Genomic DNA, 14,774 nt, shown 5'->3' with positions numbered 1-14,774 from the left:
TCGTTCTTGCCAAAAGCAGCGCCATAACACTCTCACCTCTGACAAAGTGTCTTATATCAGGAGCGTTTCCCATTCCGTGCACATGGAGTCCATGGAATAACTTCTCTGTATTCCTGGCGCCTATCGTGGCATCACATGGACACGTCTCTACTGGTGTGCACGTAAGAAGAGCGATGTGCAGTGACGTGGGGCAGTGTACCAAATGGCGCTCCAGCCAATAGCGTAATTCTGCCGCTGGTATCTATAGCATGCGCAACCGCGTGTTCCTACAACATTTAGTATTGATTTTAGTGGTATTTTAGGTACGATGATTGTTCACTGACCATATACAAGAAGTATGCATATTGACAGAGAAATATAAGGAGTACAATATCCCACTTCACATGATCTTCTCAGACTGCTAAAAGGCGTTCCGACGATGGATACCAAAGCAGTAACGGTCGTGATGGTAAGTTCATATGGGACCAAATTGCTGAGGTCATCTACCTTAGGCTTACACGCTACTTAATCTAACCTAAATTAACTTACGTTAAGGACAACACACGCCCATGCCCGAGGGAGGACTCGAACCTCCGGCTTCGGGAAGCAGCGTGAACCGTGGCAAGGCGCCCAGACCACGCGGCTACCCTGCGCGCAGAGCAGTAACGAGGGCGAATATAAGGGAGGCGGTCGCGTTCTCGCTTCCCGAGCACGGGGTCCCGGGTTCGATTCCCGGCGGGGTCAGGGATTTTTCACCTGCCTCGAGATGACTGGGCGTTTGTGTTGTCCTCATCATTTCATCATCATTCATGAAAGTGGCAATATTGGACTGAGCAAAGGTTGGGAATTTGTATGGGCGCTGATAACCGCGCAGTTAAGCGCCCCACAAAGCAAACATCATCATCGTCACTATAAGGGAGGACTGGATCACTTGTAAGTTTCCCTTGAGAAGACGCGTCAGACAAGGAGAAACAATCTGTTATTCACCGCGGCCCTATAGGATGCCTTCAGCTGTCTATCCCGGGGCACAAAGGTTTCGACATAGAAGGAAAACGACTTATCCACCTTCGTTTTGCACATGATATCATCCTCTTCAGCAGCGGCACAAACGGACTGTCAAAGATGATTCCCAAGATGTAGGCCGCAAATCAGCTTTCAAAAGAGCGAAGTCATGAGCCGCGTCAACATTACAGTCTCCAACTGAAACCAAACTCTCGAAGTAGATATAAATACATTTATCTCGGACACAAAATCCAACTAGGGAAAGATGACCAATGAGCAGAGCTCACCCGGCGAGTTGGTCTCACCTAGATGGTAATCTAATCAACTATCCCTATAAATCTAAAGAGCAAAGTTTATGACGCGTGTATCCTGTCAGGAAAACGTACAGGCTCGAAACAGTGACACAACAAACGGTGCAAATCTTCAACGGGACTGTCAAAGGGCAATAGAGAGAGCAACGCTTGGAGTGCGTGTGAAAGGTAGGATGAAGAACAAAGAGATGAGAAGAACTGGGATCCATGACGGTCTCGAGAGGTCAGCGAGACTGGAGTGGTGATGGACACAAACGCGGCAAGGAGAACTTCAAATTGGCCAAAATATTGATGCAGTGGTCCCCGAAGGAATCAAAGAGAAATGTCGACCTCCTCTGGCGATAAGGAGAGACGACATCCAGCGACATGCGACAAAAACTGCATCCAGACCGCCCAGCGAAGATCGACATGGAAGTCTGTAGAAGTCCAGGAGTGGATATCTAGAGACTCAAGAGGAAGTAAAAAATGGTAATTAGCCATTGTAATGTTCATTATGCGTGGCGTAAAGGAAGTACGACTACCGTGAGAGCTGCGTCAAGTAGTCTCCGGACTGAAGACCGCAACAACAACAAAACAAATACGACAAATATCAAGTTAAGAAACGATAGTTTTCCTAGTGGGATGTAGTGCTGGTCACTGAATGGCTTTTCCGGAGACGGAACTTCCCGTCATTTCAATTTCGAATGTGCTCTAGTGGATAGAAAGAACAGAAAGTTCAAATACGTGGATAGAACTGACTGTCTTCTGTTTCGACACATTTGGATACAAATATCTTCAGAAGTAATCGTATCTGTCTGTTCTTCACACCGGATTAAAAATACAGAGAAGAAGAAGGTTGTTACAATCTACTGCTCTCTTTTGAATGCATGTTAATAAAATGCCAAATATCATAATAGTAGATTATGTATAAAACTGGCTTTGCGTTTAACAGCGGATTTTCTTTTCGAAAAGGCTCAAATTATGAGAAGGGTCTGGAAAGATTCGAAGATCGCAGTTAAATTAAAATCTACAGGAATATTACTAGTTTTGACGTGGACAGAGGGCAAGTCAAATTAAGAACAGTTAAAAAGATATTTTTCTATGTAACAAGAAAAGAATATTAGTGATGGTCAATTATATTAAATGTTACCGACTACACACTTGACTTATTTTCCATAACATAAAGCGGCCAGTAGTGGTGAAGTTGTAACTAAATAATTTTTTTCTCACTTTGTCATTTTGACGACCTCTCATTCATTGATAATATTCCCCCATTATGAAGAAAACCATTCTTCTCGTTTTTCTATTTCCTTTTTCCTTGCCTCTTTGTTTCTTTTGCTACCACTCGAGACGGTGTATATTCTCCCTTAAGTTCAGACAAACAATACTGAAAATCATTAGCTCATTAAATATTTTCGTGAGGAACACTGAAATACAAAAACATTAATGTTTAACTTTCACTTAATAACAACGTAATTAATCCGGAATTCTTCTTGTATACTATCAGAGCTCGAAACTTCTAGAACATTGCATAGAGTATTTCCAGCTCACGATCATTCAAGAACTTTCGAGACCATTCTAAAATATCATCTTTCAAATTCTGGAACATTCAAGGACATTGTAGAAATTTTCAGATCATTCGAGAACTTATTAAACATTCCGTGAATTTTTAAAAAATTCAAGAAATATCTGTAGCATTCGAGAAGATTTCTGAATTTTCCACAACATTCACTCGAAACCATTTACAATGTATATTACAAGAATGAGATCGTTTCATTATGTTATACAGAGAAAATAAATTAACAGCAATAAAATCAAGTAGGTGCAAACGAGACAGCTGTGACCTCATCCACTTCTCATCCTCACAACTTGTACGTCATTCACTCAGACCCCAAACATGCACCACGCCACGACCACAGGACATTAGGGGCAATATTATGCTGTGAGGGACATTCACCTTTGCTTCCATGGGACCTGTGCTAGTATTCTAGGGCACCATGGCAGCTGTGAACTACGTCATCATCCACATCCGTCTATGCTTAATATCTTCACCGACGAGCAGTGGCATCTTCCATCGGGAGAATTGTCCGTGTCTCGAGGCTGCAATTGTACGATTGTGGTATCACGAAAAATCTGAGGAGCCTCCAGCACCAGCCATAGGGGGCCAAAAAAATGCTGAAAATGGCTTGTAGATAAGCCGAAACCGGTTAATAAAGGAATATTATTGCGATCTCGACTGCTCATATTTAAATATAGAATCAGGTCACTGCTCTCCGTGAACTACGTTGTCGAAATTTATGCAAGTCCCTCTGACCACGTGCCGCGTGTTCCTTGTGTGTTGCAGGCCCTGTGACTGACGCAGCGTTCTGTAAGCAGCATAATGGTCCGGTATTCACGTCGGGGACAAGCCGAGATGGTGTTTGTGTACGGCCAACAAGATGGATACGGTCGAGAGGCAGAATTCGGTTCTCCAATCCGCCGCCTACCTGCGATTTCATCTTTCTGAAAGGACTCATGATCTCACAAACGACCAAAAAGGGCTTCAAATGTTGGCGTGGTGGTTGATATCTTTGAGGGTACTTGTTTTGGTATAGCTGTGCTGCCTCTCGATCGTTTCCATCTGCTTGGCCGTACACAAACATCATCTCGGCTTGTTCCCGACGTGAATACCGAACCATTCTGGTGCTTACAGTACGCTGCGTCCGTCACACACACTGCAACACACAAGAAACACGCGGCACGTGGTCAGAGGAACTTTCATTCGTCAGCGCCATCTAACAAGGCGACGATGGATTTTCGTACACATGTTCATAGGATCTTGCTTCCTCCATTTCCAGTCAGGAATCCGTCCCTGCAGTTTGTCGGTTTTATTAACGTTCATACTGTACTACACTACTGGCCATTAAAATTGCTACACCAGGAAGAAATGCGGGTATTCATTGGACAAATATATTATACTAGAACTGACATGTGATTACAATTTCATGCAATTTGGGTGCATAGATCCTGAGAAAACAGTACCCAGAACAACCACCTCTGGCCGTAATAACGGCCCTGATACGCCTGGGCATTGAGTCACACAGAGCTTGGACGGCGTGTACGGGTACAGCTGCCCATGCAGCTTCAACACGATGCCACAGTTCATCAAGAGTAGTCACTGGCGTGACAAGCCAGTTACTCGGCTACCATTGACCAGACGTTTTCAATTTGTGAGGGATCTGGAGAATGTGCAGGCCAGGGCAGGAGTCGAACATTTTCTACATCCAGAAAGGCCCGTATAGGACCTGCAACATGCGGTCGTGCATTAACCTGCCGAAACGTAGGGTTTCGCAGGGACCGAATAAAGGGTAGAGCAACGGGTCGTAAGACATCTGCAATGTAACGTCCACTGTTCAAACTGCCGTCAATGCGAACAAGAGGTGACCGAGACGTGTAGCTGATGGCACCCCATACCATCACGCCGGGTGATACGCCAGTATGGCGATGGCGAGTACACGCTTCCAATGTGCGTTCACCGCGATGTCGCCAAACACGGATGCGACCATTGTGATGCTGTAAACAGAACCTGGATTCATCCGAAAAAATGATGTTTTGCCTTCGTGCACCCAGGTTCGTCGCTGAGTACACCATCGCAGGCGCTCCTATGTGTGATGCAGCGTCAAGGGTAACCGCAGCCATGGTCTCCGAGCTGATAGTCCATGTTGCTGCAAACGTCGTCGAACTGTTCGTGCAGATGGTTGTTGTCTTGCAAACGTCCCCATCTGTTGACTCAGGGAACGAGACGTGGCTGCACGATCCGTTACAGCCATGCGGATAAGATGCCTGTCATCTCGACTGCTAGTGATACGAGGCCGTTGGGATCCAGCACGGCGTTCCTTATTACCCTCCTGAACCCACCGATTCCATATTCTGCTAACAGTCATTGGATCTCGTCCAACACGAGCAGCAATGTCGCGATACGATAAACCGCAATCGCGATAGGCTACAATCCGACCTTTATCAAAGTGGGAAACGTGATGGTACTCACTTCTCCTCCTTACACGAGGCATCATAACAACGTTTCACAAGGCAACGCCGGTCAGCTGCTGTTTGTGTATGATAAATCGGTTGGACACTGTCCTCATGTCAGCACGTTGTAGGTATGGCCACCGGCACCAACCTTGTGTGAATGCTTTGAAAAGCTAATCATTTGGATATCACAGTATCTTCTTCCTGTCTGTTAAATTTCGCGTCTTTAGCACGTCTTCTTCGTGGTGTAGCAATTTTAATGGCCAGTAGTGTAGGATGTCTCTCTTACCGGGTGTCAGGTGCATTTTCTCTTTGATTAGGCAAATATTTGCAGTTTTGTTTTTGCAATGTGTGGCTGGAGTCAGCCCAAACAAATACTGCTCATCGTATGTTTCATGTGACGTACAGTGTCAACAGAAAGCGTCGTTTTGTTTCCTGTAACAAACAACACGATTTCTAAAGCGTAATTTTACGAGCGAGTTGATAGAATCGTTCTAGGATAGACTAGTACGATACTTCTTTTATGTATATGTATTAGCAGTAACAGTATACGGGAAGAATAACCAGCACTCTGGATTCGATTGAGTGGCACTGCTGCATGGCAGTGAAAGACAGTGCGGGAAAAGTGCGGCATGCGAGTCACTGCTGGAGTATTGCTATTCTCCTTTTTACTGTCTTTTTATGCATATCGATAAAATGAATATCGCACTAGAGTAATCTGAGAACGCTTTATTGAATTGGCATGTAAAATTTCGCTTTAAAAATAATTTTGTTAGTAATGGCAAACAAACCGACGTTTGACGTTGACAATGTGCGTCGCATGAGACATGCGATGAGCAGTACTTGTTTAGGCTGATTACAGCTACACATTGCAAAAAAATTGCATATATTTGCCGAAATACTAGAAAAAAGCGCCTGATGACTCTAAGAGGAGGCACGAGACTCGACTGTAAAAGCTGAAGTACTGGACGACGGCAAGGTAGGTATCAGCGCAATCAAATATAAATACGACAGAAATAGTTCTAGCGTAACATTTACTAATGACAGAAGGACGATAAAAACCAGAATATTATCATGGTAATTTTAAATTGAGATAGAATGAGTACGTAACTGTATAGACCTCGCAGTTTATGGAAACTGTACTCAAAAGTGACTGAAGCTCTCTTTGGTATCATCATAGCATTCGTCACCATTAGGAAAATAAAGATATTTCTTATACTCCATAATGAATATGATTATCTTGTTCTCCAATTAACCTTCTTTCTTCATCTTTCCTTCACACTTCATCATTTTCATGTAAATAAATGCATACAATGTTAATATTTTTCTTCCCTAGTCTAAACCTTCATGCATTATTCTGCGACTATAATTATTATTACTATTACTTTTTCAATAAAGTTTCTTAAACGCTAACGTCTTATGGTGACATTAGGTTAAACTCTGACTTTCATAATTTGTGTTAAGCAATATCTAATATCGTGCTTATTATTAGTGGAGAAAACTACTGACACTAGAACTTGCGAATATTGGCCAGCTGAATTTGACAAATTACTTCACGGTCGCAATCTCGATACGTAAAACAAATAAAGTAATCTGTGTAAAGTGGAAAACGTATCTGGGGAGCAGGGTAGGAAATGTGTTTGATAGCACAGGATGTATTGGAGTGAAAAATCGACTGCAGGAAATGCAGAATAATACGAGAGTTGGAACTTTAATAGTGATAACTATTTATTTACAGCTCGTACAAAATAGATATGTGTTTCAAAGTTTTACTAACCTTCAAAGTAGTCACCAGCATTGTGTACAACCCGCAGCCGGCGATGTGGAAGTCGTAGGATACTCTCAGCAGTATCAGTTGTGTTGACAGTTCAAGCCCACGTAAGCTCAACTCGATTTCTAAACTGAAGGAAACACTTCACGGTATTCGTCGGGCAATAGACCTCGCCGTTCGAACTGTCAACACAACTGGCACTGCTAAGAGTTTCCTACGACTTCCACATCGCCGGCAGCGGATTATACCCAATGCTGGTGACTACTTTGAAGGTTAGTGATTGAGAATTAAATCCCGCATTTCACCTGATGCTACAACCGGCCATCATCAGAATGTTGTCGACGCTTCGAATCACGTTCAGAAAGGCCAGAAGGCAACAGAAGTCAAAATGTTGGCGAGCTATACTGACGAAACCTGCCTGCGATGAGGCGGATGCCCGCATCTCGTGGTCGTGCGGTAGCGTTCTCGCTTCCCAAGCCCGGGTTTCCGGGTTCGATTCTCGGCGGGGTCAGGGATTTTCTCTGCCTCGTGATGGCTGGGTGTTGTGTGCTGTCCTTAGGTTAGTTAGGTTTAAGTAGTTCTAAGTTCTAGGGGACGTATGACCACAGCAGTTGAGTCCCATAGTGCTCAGAGCCATTTCGATGAGGCGGATGGACGTTGAGAGACTCTGATGAAGGCTGTCTGCAACGTTAGCTGAAACGTCGGTGGCGCCTTCTGATAAAGCATACCCGTTACGAACGATTAAAAGTCAGTGACTGGTCCTGCTTCTTGCAACAGTAACCGGTAAGTTTATCGGCCTCAGTAACTGGCACATCAGTCCTGATCGAACTACCTCCAGTATAGCCCAAATGCAGGACTTCATAACATGTTGTAACGAATCATTTTACTTAATCCAACGCAAAATTAACTCGAGAGGATGTACAGTCTTAGACATAAAAACTGGCCGCCGGCCGGCCGCAACAGAGAGTCGTTCACTTAAGGTGGCCAATAAAACTGACCGCCCCTGACAACTCTAAGTCCGGCTATCTGCACAATCTGGCAACACTGTAAGACGCGGAAGTGTTAGGAGGACGTGTTACCTACTTCTTAGGGATTCTCGGACTGGGTGAGCCCGTGGTCTAGTGGTAATCATCCTGCATTCTAAGCTTGTAGTCGCAGGTTCCCATACAGTGTATTTTTTTTTTAACCAATGGCGGTCTAGAGTTATGAGTCTGATTGAACATGGAAGATAATTCGCTTAACATTCTACCCACCAGCAATAACAAGTATTCCAGAAACAATTCCGCCGGACAGCTCGTGACTGCGTCGCGATCATAACAGCTTACGCTCGAGCGTTTCCTGGCGCTGCAGCGGCTACCGGCCACCGGCCAGACGCCACCCGCCGCCTGAAATCCGGTGCCGCCCAGGTGAAGGCAAGTGGAAAAAGGTGTAACATCTGTAACACAACGTTTACTTTTGGTATAACAGAAGGGTGAACATAGAGGAGGCAGCTAGAAAGATTTGAACTGTGTTTGGAGCGAGTGCTTTTGGGTAAAATACGCCAAAGACCGTCCTGGCATGAATGATTTTCCACATTAAGGAAGACTCGATAACTGATACATGTGATAGATTACCATTTTACCATCATGCGACATTTTCATACAACAGGCAAAGTTCAGAAGTCTGCTGTAGGAGTAGTGCATGCTCTAATTCGAAACAACAAAAATCAACGGAGTGGCTATTATTGAACGTCATCAGATCGCTCATTGAGCATTCCTATGCAGTAGTGTTACTGGTGACGTGTTATGATGCCTTTACCGTTAACTTTCTGAGAAGAAATGAAAGGCTGAGCCCCACCAAAAGACGTAAACTCGAGCAAAGAGCAGTGTGAACATAATATTTTACATCTGATAGCTCCAAAAGTGTGATTTGGGCTACGAATTCTGCCACAAGGGGTGTGTGCAACACAGCTGGAATTTGTTGCCAATAACATGCAGGAGACCGATAGGAAAGTCGTCTCTCAGGCACTTGAGTTGATAGGGAAGTCCTCTCTCAAGCACTTGTCCCTTTCGTCATATATTCGTAAAATTTTACCTTTCCCGATCCTGATCGATCAACCGTCGAGGCAATTTATTTCTAGACGAAAATAATCTTAAAACTACACTGGTTTAATGACACTGTTAGAACCAGTGGGTTTCTACGGGCGTAGAATTTGTAAACAACTTTAGGATTGTTAGATTGGTTTAGATATCGTGAAGGAAAATTCTGCTGCTGATTTATTTCTCTTTGATGATTACTGTTGCGTTTAGTAAACTAATGGAAAATGCAATTAAAACATTCACTGTGGTCCGCAGCTCGTGGTCGTGCGGTAGCGTTCTCGCTTCCCACGCCCGGGTTCCCGGCTTCGATTCCCAGCGGGGTCAGGGATTTTCTCTGCCTCGTGATGACTGGGTGTTGTGTGCTGTCCTTAGGTTAGTTAGGTTTAAGTGGTTCTAAGTTCTAGGGGACTGATGACCATAGTTGTTAAGTCCCATAGTGCTCCGAGCCATTTGAACCATTTATTCACTGTGCTAATACAAATTAATATCAGCTTACTACAGAAACTTCCCGACAGCAGTCTCTCTTAATAAAGCGTTAAGTGTCTGTAAAATGACTGAGCCTATTTTAACAGGAATTAGTAGGATATTATCGACTTTTGACTTCGTAAAGATTTGTATTTACTTCGTTTCCTGTATCATTCGCAAGTATTATGAAAATGTGGCATTTCATAGATAAATTATGTATTCACAACAACAACAAATATGTCGGCAGAAAACAAAAATGACATTATGAGCCGGCCGGAGCGGCCGAGCGGCTCTAGGCGCTACAGTCTGGAACCGCGCGACCACTACGGTCGCAGGTTTGAATCCTGCCTCGGGCTTCGATGTGTGTGATGTCCTTACGTTAGTTAGGTTTAAGTAGTTCTAAGTTCTAGGGGACTGATGACCTCAGAAGTTAAGTCCCATAGTGCTCAGAGCCATTTGAACCATTTTTTTTTTGACATTATGAATTTGGCAGTAGCGTACGGTTTTCGCTCTGACGCTAAGGGTTACTGAAAGTAGCAAGACGAATTTTGCTCGAGCGTTTTCTTATGATTCCCTTATTGAGTTTGTATCTGCTTGCCTGCAGCTCTGCTACAAAAGAATTAAAAATCTAGCCTTCAGCGAGTCTCGAAAGGCGAACGAAAGCAGCTTGTACCTGCCAGCCAAGCATGTTAGCTGGGAACTGGTTTTTTCCAAGTGGGAAGATATCCTTTTGTGGTTGTAATGCTGGCAGATGTCAGTCAGACGTGTGCCGTTGGACTAAGCGTCTCGGTGTGTTGAATTTGTACCAACGATTTTTCTATTGGTTTTTTCTGTCCCAAATACAGAGTTGAAGTCTCCCATTAGTATTATCACGTCATCTTGGTGAATTTTGCTCATAGTATTTTCGAGTGTGTTCCAGAATTTTTCGACATTTCCGGTGTTTTTCTTATTTTGGAAGTTGGTGGGGGCACGTGTATTGACGAGTGTATATTTTTTACTGCGGCTCTGAATGAGCATAGTCATAAGTCGATTGTTGATGGGTGTGATTTGTTTGACAGAGTAGATGATAGATCTGTTTTCGAGAAATGCAATACCGAACATTGGTCCGCTTTTCCCTACCTTTTGTTGTATTTTGCTCTTAAAGATACAATGGTTTCCGCAATGCAAGGTTTCATTGCCAGTTAGTCGTGGTTCTTGAAGAGCAAGGATGAGAATTTTTTGTCGGTCGATTTCTATTGTGAGATTATTTAATTTTCGTGTTTGGGTCAATCTATCGATGTTTAGTTTTCAAATGCATGTTTTCTGCTTGTAGGGAAATTTACCAGAGATCTTCGATATTCTCTGCCGTGCTGACCTGGACTCCCCAGAATCCGAAAATCCAACTGCCGCCTGTCGACAGCTGGGTTGTGTACCACCTAGGGTAAAGCTGCCTTTGCTTGCAATGCTGATGTTTACTTGAGTTTCATTGGTTTGGCTTCGGTGATACCAGGAGCGGACAGGACCAGAGGGTGTTGAAGCCTTTGGAAGCAAATATTTTATCAGCCTCGCTCATTGAGCTAACAGACGGTGACCAGAGTAGCGGTGATTTTCACTCTGACGTGTCTGGATTTTGGGTTCAACGGATTGAGTAGCCGTTCAGGATAGTGTTAGTATTGGGTTCGCCCCAAGTATTCGATTTCCTCGGTACCACCCATATGGTGGAGGGTTTCCCTATCCGCCACACGGGATTATTATTATTATTATTATTATTATTGTCGTTGTTGTCATTATGTCAGCAGCAAATCCGATATGGTGGATCATCCCACCACTGAAATAGATGTGTATTGTTCGATTCATTATTTCCATCACATACATAACAGTTGTAATTACGTTACATTGCTGCTAGTATACATATTTATCACTTTTTCTTAGACAGTTGCTACCTGTTAATCCATCATAGGAATTTATGTGCGCAGCATTGTTGCAATACAGACGTTTAAATTATCCGATTTCTGTAATTTCATTTTGATACCAGATCGTTGTAATCGGATTCAGCCAGTCAGTCTTAATGTGGATATCCGGCTACGACTCTCATCGTATCATAGGGTGGGTAAACCACAGTCTTAATCGGGCTGTTGAATATAGATCACTTATCTATGACAGGGCCTGAATTCTTAAACACTGTGGAAAATAATAATCCAATATGCTTATTACAAACACGTTATTTAAATATAAATATATGAACTAACGAGATAACAGATTATTTACAGGAGCAGAGCCCCATCCATCATAGCAGAGCAGTGCGAGATTGGTTTCAGGGCCACGAGAGGATAAAGCTGTTGCAGTTTCTTCCACGATCACCGAACATCAACCAGATAGAGAATATGTGGGCAGAGGTAACAAGGTCATTGTCATGTGGACCTACAAATGCAAGCGACCTTTGGACGAATATAGAAAATGTATTGTGGGAAGTTAACATCACGCTACACTGTCAACGACTTAATGAAATCAATGGCCCTACGACTTCGAGAAATCTTACGTAATGATCGTGGGTGGGGTGGTTACTAAAAGTATACTCGTCCATAAAACCCATGTGGATAATTATCTGATAATCGGTCAAGCTTCGCTTTGTTGCAGCTCTTTAGCATACAAGTCCACTTACTATCAGTCTCCTCCTTACAATTCTTGCAATTCAAGGTAATTGCAAAAACTCATCCACTCAACGCCATCTGAGGAATTGACTGGTGCATGTGTTGTTCAACACACAGTACTTGTCACCCTCACTGGAATCAATGACTGTTTGCGGGGGCGCGCGCGCGTGCGTGTGTGTGCGTGTGTGTGTGTGTGTGTGTGTGTGTGTGTGTGTGTGTGTGTGACTGTAAAGTATTTTAATGCGATGGGAAGTTACAAACTGAATTTTTACCCAACCCACGTCCTGCATATTACGTTAAGTAAGATGTATTAACTCCACAGTATCGTTAGCAGAGACAGTGCGCTCTTGCCGAGGCTCGCGACAAGCGCAGCAATTAGCAGTGCCCAATGCCACCGCGATTTGTTTATGTTGGCTGAGCGTGGACACAGCAGCAGACGCTTCGCCATAAACAGAAAGAAATCACCTTGGCTCTGACTGCAGTGAGCGGATATCACTGCCTGCGTGTCCTTATAGTAACCAACGTGAGACTCTACTCACAGGTGCCATGGAGCAATTGCAACGGGTACCATGGCATTAGTCATCAGAATATTAACCAGTGATGAAATGTCTACTTTATTTAAATCCCAAGAAAATAGAAATCTTCTCACAAAGGAATATGAGGTGATATCAAGATTTACCCAACATACAAAAATTAACTGCAGCGCTTTCATGTATGCAGTAGTAGGACACAAGGAAATATTATGTCTTGGAAGCGTATATTTCATTTCCTCTTCTCATATCATAACTTTTGTTTTAGTGTGAAGTAAAAAAACAAACAGTTTAGGGTTGTGAAGCATAATATGGCACCAGATTCTTATCGTAGGCGCTATCGGAAACTCATAAAGCAGGGATCTGTCTATTCTTCTGTCCAACAGTCTGTTTCCTTTCATGCATTACTCCCGCTAGGAGATTCTTAAAAAAATGGTTCAAATGGCTCTGAGCACTATGGGACTTAACTGCTAAGGTCATCAGTCCCCTAGAACTTAGAACTACTTAAACCTAACTAACCTAAGGACATCACACACATCCATGCCCGAGGCAGGATTCAAACCTGCGACCGGTAAGACTGCTGTGGCATGATATATATTTCTAAGTATGTATGTATTTATAAACTGAACTTTCTGCAGTCGGTCTAACGATCGCATGCCATGGTCCTTCAACAAGGTTCCGATGACACTAAGTTTCCGCTCCCAATTGTTCGTGGCCATGCGCTTGGGATTCGCCCTTAACCACAGTCCGCGTTGGAGTCTCTCATCAGTTACATCTAACCAGTGCGCACCTATTGCACTATTGTAAGAACCGAGATGCAGTATTTTGGATTTAATATTTTGTAAATTTTTAGTAAGAACTTATGAGACCAAGCTGCTTAGTTCCACCATCACAACACTAGAAACGACTATAATTATATTACCAGAAATCATCTTCACAAACCAATTCCGGTAAATTAACCTACATAAAAACTGGAGGAACGTCTGGAAAAATATCAACAATAAAATTCTACCAACTAGAGTCAGTGCCTTATGGTGCGGCGTTGTAAACGAAACCATACCCACAGCGGAACGATTATGGAAAATCAAATTGAGACCATCTACATACTGCGACAAATGTCGGCTTGTAGAAGCTGTAGCGCACATCCTCTTATGTGAAAATAGAATCAGAATTTGGAACTGGACTAGGAAGAAATTAGCTCTATCAACAGAACCGCAGAAAGTCATATACCGATAACTGAAGCTTTACAACCAAACTGGAACTGATACCAGTCCGCAAAGAATAACAGTTATTCGTGGCTTCTGGGACAGTTTCTGTTTTACGTCGTAACAAACAAAACTTAGAACTTAGAAGAGTACATGTTTTATATTGCAGAAGAACATTTTAAGCTGAAGAAGAATAACAAATATAAGGAATGGTTTCAAATTTTTTATCTATTGCCTTATGTGGGCTACAAAGACGTGGACAGTTTTAGTAATTAGAAGCAGAATACTATTCTTTCACTTTTTTATTCCTGCAATATTCTTAAGCAGAATACTATTCTTTCACTTTTTTTATCCCTGGAATATTCTTTTACGTTGATTCTAAAATCAGAACTGTTCTAATTTGGCAAAACGCCTCCGGCTCCGAAATTTCTTTCATTTGTTGAAAAATATAAGGCTTCGTTACAGACCTCATATTCATCCAGTGTATAATAACTGAAACTGTGAATATATTTCTGAATGAATGTTTACTATGTATTTCTCCGTCACGCTTTTCATTGTTATAAGTTATGTTCTACAAGGAACGCACGCCATTGGAGGCCTCAATCTGTAATTTATTTGACCTTAATAGCTACATCAGTTTTGTTCTACAATTTAAAGTAATATATGGGTGCAAATGTGGAATACATGGGAATTATGCAGCTGCTCAGTGATAGGTATGGGGGAGGCATTGTGGCTGGGCCTCGGATCTTCGACCCCTCCCTTCTTTGCCTCCGCCTACCTGGTGCTGAAAGTCTTCTCAAATTAAAAAAATAATAA

Source organism: Schistocerca cancellata, chromosome 1 (genome assembly GCF_023864275.1).
Source record: "Schistocerca cancellata isolate TAMUIC-IGC-003103 chromosome 1, iqSchCanc2.1, whole genome shotgun sequence".
Classification (NCBI taxonomy): Eukaryota; Metazoa; Arthropoda; class Insecta; order Orthoptera; family Acrididae; genus Schistocerca; species Schistocerca cancellata.
The sequence above is the reverse complement of the archived record's forward strand: the minus strand, read 5'-3'. Positions refer to the sequence as shown.